The sequence below is a fragment of the Hypanus sabinus genome, chromosome 3 (genome assembly GCF_030144855.1).
Source record: "Hypanus sabinus isolate sHypSab1 chromosome 3, sHypSab1.hap1, whole genome shotgun sequence".
Lineage (NCBI taxonomy): Eukaryota > Metazoa > Chordata > Chondrichthyes > Myliobatiformes > Dasyatidae > Hypanus > Hypanus sabinus.
In genome coordinates this window covers 126,639,639-126,643,599 of record NC_082708.1, presented here as the reverse complement: position 1 = coordinate 126,643,599, position 3,961 = coordinate 126,639,639, and the positions used below count along the sequence as shown (strand labels likewise).

The 3,961-nt window shown below is 42.6% G+C and overlaps 1 long non-coding RNA gene across 1 annotated transcript; it reads left to right on the top strand.

Moving 5' to 3' along the window:
- Positions 1 to 425: 425 nt before the first annotated feature.
- Positions 426 to 2,472, top strand: LOC132390840 (uncharacterized). Its single transcript, XR_009511025.1, has 3 exons — positions 426 to 479; positions 1,391 to 1,482; positions 2,384 to 2,472. It is a non-coding gene; the product is annotated as an uncharacterized LOC132390840 (long non-coding RNA).
- The last annotated feature ends 1,489 nt before the right edge of the window (positions 2,473 to 3,961 follow it).

The window sequence follows — 3,961 nt, the reverse complement described above, 5'->3', positions numbered from 1 at the left end:
TCTGAAGGGCTAAAAGAAGACATAAGTTTGCCCTAGCAGAGAAGGTGAAGGAAAATCCTAAAGGATTCTACAGATATATTGTTAGCAAAAGAATCGTAAGGGACAAAATTGGTCATCTGGAAGATCAGAATGGTAATAGATGTGTAACCCTTCTGTTCATCTAGGGCGGGGGTCAGCAACCCGTGGCTCCGGAGCCACATGTGGCTCTTTTACGTCTGTGCTGCGGCTCCCTGTTGCTTTGGGAAATAATTGGTTGTGGCGACCCTTTTCCTGGCACATCCGAACCGACTCACAATTAGATAGCCTACGGGGTTTTGCAAGCACAGAGCTTTGGAGCCTCTGCGCCATGGGGGGGGGGGGGGCAGGTTGAGGGAGGCTTAAAAGTGAGGCTGAAGATTTCGAATAAAGTTTTTTCCTTCGACTGCAGTTACCGACTCCGTGTCGTAATTTTAGCGCTGCGTGTAGCACACCGCAACATGGTCAGTATTTAATTAAAATGTATTTTATGTTAGTTTGTTAGTTTTTGAAATGTAAATCTAAATTTGAAGATTATGGTGATCTTGTACAATCTAAATAAGACGTCGTGGCGACCCATTTCCTGACACATCCGAACCGGCTCACAATTAGCCAGCGTTCAGGCTAAGGGAGATAGCCTACGGGGGTTTGTGAGTACGTGTCTTTTGCAGCATCCGCGCCCATGGGGGGCGGGTTGAGGGAGGCTTAAAAGCAACGCTGTTTAGTTCGAATAAAGCTATCTTTGACTGCAGTTTACTGACTGCGTGTAGCACACCGCTACAACGTGTTTTTATCGCTGGCTGTCCAGAGGGGAGGTGCTGAAATGCTTTGTCGCGTGTCTGGAAGAAGTGAAAACTTTCCTGGGCAGCCAAGGGGCTTACCTTTCCTGAGCTGGAACAGCCAGAGTAGCTGGAAAAGCTACACTTCATGGTAGACATGACAGCGCACCTGAACACGCTGAACACAGCTCTTCAGGGGTAAGGACGTACAGCCCTGCACATGTTGGAGGATGTTTTGGCATTCGAGCGCAAGTTGACGTTGCTTGCCAGAGATTTACAGAAAGGCACAATGTCTCACTTCCCCAATTTGAGAGAGTTCAAACAAGGTCACGACATGATAAATTCGGGGTATTTACATTCTGCAATCATCGCAATGCAAACATCGTTTGGGAAACGCTTCTGTGAGTTCAGAGAGGAAAAAAACACATTATCCTTCCCGGTCACTCCCCTAAGCATCGATCCATCCCTACTGAATACGACTGCATTGTCAGGTGTGAGTCAACCTGAACAAGTATGATAAATATTTTAATTGCCTATTATTTTACGTATATTCATATGTTTTCATTGTTCAGTGAAATAGTCCTTTTATTTTTCAGGTTGACAGCTGGCTGACGTTATTTTTGGTTTGCTGCTGGCGGCAAATTTAAGTTTGGCGTTTTTCATAAATAAAAGAAGGACTCAAATAGCCGTTGAGTATTTTACTTAAAAGTAACCTTCAACCCAACGTCTTTTTTTTGGAGTTCAAAATGTTTTTGTTGCATGCAGAAATGTAATTTCGTTTTCTCTGCAGGAGTTCATCAATTTCATAAATGCAACACATTATAGTTTGTTTATACATAGCATAAAGGCAAAACAAAACGTTGTATGCAGTGTTATTTCATTTTAAATGTCAAACGGGTTTTGTGGCTCCCAGTGTTTTCTTTTCTGTGGGAAACGGGTCCAAATGGCTCTTTCAGTGGTAAAGGTTGCTGACCCCTGATCTAGGGGAAACAGCCTTTGGCCCCGCCAAACTGGGAAATCACGTTTGTGTGGATGTTGTGTAATGTACCGCCCAATTACAAACCTACAACACAAATATCAGACAGTACACCATATGCAATTCAATGACTGAACTTTATGAATCTTAATCTGAATATAGGGTTATTAATGAAAATAAAGGGCCCAATGCAAGAAAAAGTCAAAAGTTCACGTTGGAGATCACTTAATAGTCGTTCTTCCACCACCAATCTCCTCCGAGGATCGCTGACCTTCGGACCCTCAGATCCCAGTCCACTCTGTCTGGTGGTCTACCAGCTCTCTCCACAAGCATTTTCCCTCTTCATCTCTCCTTGATAAAGACCATGAGAAAACATCCTTCCAGATTCACAAGACAGAGCAACAATCTCTGATTGGATAACATGCATACCACAGTCTTGTTATTTCCAACCATAACCTAAACATTGTTGCTACAGAGAAACCGCTACCTTAGCAGTGAACATTACAGAGAAGCCATTACATTACAGTGAATCTTTACAGCGGATTACAGATGGGTGGAGCCAAAACAGATGGGAGAAATCTTAAATAATTTTTTTTCATCTGTATTTACTCAGGAGATGGACAAAAATGTCTATAGCGGTGAGGCAAAGCAGCATTGACATCATGGACTCTATACAGATTACAGAGGAGGTGTTTGCTGTCCTGAGGCAAATCAGAGTGAATAAATCCCCAGGGCTTGACAATGTCATGTAATATTGGGTCGAAAAAGCTTCTTCCTCAAAGAGTGTCTCATTTTGTTGAATAAAACACTTCTGTATCCACTAGCTTCAGTGTCTCTCTGTTGACTTTGTTCATGTTACAACATTTGGGGGTTCATCCAGGATACTTCTATGACCCAACATGTGGCCAGTAGTCTTAGCAGTCTAAGTGACTGAGTATCTTTAAAATTAACAGCACTGGCACTTGGATCTATTTGGGTCACTCACTACAGCATCATGACGTTTCACAAACAAGGCAGAGAGCCGAACTAGTAGATATAAAACTAGTATGGTATGTGTGGGCATGTGTGTTTATGTAAGAGTCTAAACATTTCTGTGTTTGTTTTGTGAAATGTGTCCACCAGTTGTGAAAGGTGATTATTGATGATTTGCGACACCAGTGGGGGTGTGTATATTCATTCCGAGAACTTTACTTCGGCAGATGCATTTGTGAGTGTGTATGTGTTTTAACAATATGTCTGTAACCTCGGTGTAACAGTTAGATGCAAAGGAATATAACAGGCATTATGTATTCAGATGTATATAATTAGCAGATTGCAGAACACATTCTCTGTGGTTTTAAATATGTACTGTTTAATTTTTACTCATCATTTATATTTTGCATAGTACGAGCATTAGTGTGGAGATATTTGTGGGAGAGGTTTGACTTATATATATGTCGAGATGGCACTGACTGAGGTCAAGCAAGTCAGGTCAAGAATCCTGACAATGTGAGCCAGGCCTTGTCTTTGATTACAACTGCCCATAAGCCCTTCACCCCCGGGGAGAAGCAATGCGTTTTGTCAGAATTGCCCTCATCAGAACATAAGAGCATAAAAATAGCAGGAGTAGGCCATCTGGTCCACAGAGCCTGCCCCATCATTTAATAAGGTCATGGCTGATCTGGCCATTGACTCATCTCCACCTACCTGCCTTTTCCGCATAACCCTTAATAGCCCTGCTATGCAAAAATCTATCCAACCTTGTCTTAAATATATTTACTGAGGTAGCCTCCACTGCTTCATTCGGCAGAGGATTCCAGATTCATCACCCACTGGAAAAAAACAGTTTCTCCTCATTTCCATCCTAAATCTACTCCCCTGAATCTAGAGGTTATGTCCCCTAGTTCTAGTCTCACCTACCAGTGGAAACAACTTTCCTGCTTCTATCTTATCTATCCCTTTCATAATTTTATATGTTTCTATAAGATCTCCTTTCATTCTTCTGAATTCCAATGAGTACAGTTCCAGGTGAATCAATCTCTCCTCATGGTCTAACCCCCTTATCTCTGGAATCAACCTGGTGAAGCTCCCCTGCATCACCTCCAGAGCCAGTATATTCTTCTTCAAGTAAGGAGACCAGAACTGCACGCAGTACTGCAGGTGCGGCCTCACATGTATCCTGTACAGTTGCAGCATAGCCTCCCTGCTCTTA